This window comes from Nematolebias whitei, chromosome 3 (genome assembly GCF_014905685.2).
Source record: "Nematolebias whitei isolate Nwh7 chromosome 3, NemWhi1, whole genome shotgun sequence".
Classification (NCBI taxonomy): domain Eukaryota; kingdom Metazoa; phylum Chordata; class Actinopteri; order Cyprinodontiformes; family Rivulidae; genus Nematolebias; species Nematolebias whitei.
The window spans coordinates 24,846,453-24,846,996 of NC_056500.1; positions in this window are offsets into that span (position 1 = coordinate 24,846,453).

Sequence of the window (544 nt, forward strand, 5' to 3'; positions counted from 1 at the left end):
ATATATATATATATATATATATATATATATATATTTGTGTGTGTAAATACTATCAAAAGAAAGGTAGATGGTTTGTATTTTGTGTAATGTTTCCTTGATCTAAATGCATCTTCTATGATTACCTCTGCTGCAGAAGTATTTCACACAAAATATAAATGATGGACAGTGTAAATATATTTTGGATGTCTGTTGACAACATTTATGTTGTTTGAAACTGTTTTCTGACTGATGATGGATTTTAAATGATACAAAACTAACTGTGAGGTCTCTTGTTCATTCATATTTCACTTAATGCCTCACTTCAACACAACAGACTAAACAAGGGATTGCAGGTGTATGTGGAAATGGATTGATGAGATAAAGAATAAACAGTTACAAAGAAGTCAACCATTAAAGCAAATAATATACATACTGTAATTTATATTCTAAAGCCATTTAGGACAGGACTAAAGTTGTTAAATTTTGTCATCTGGACCAGCTTCTTTAAGTGAGAAACGTTTCGTCCCCCCATCCAGAGGACTTCCTCAGTCTATGGCCTGCCAAC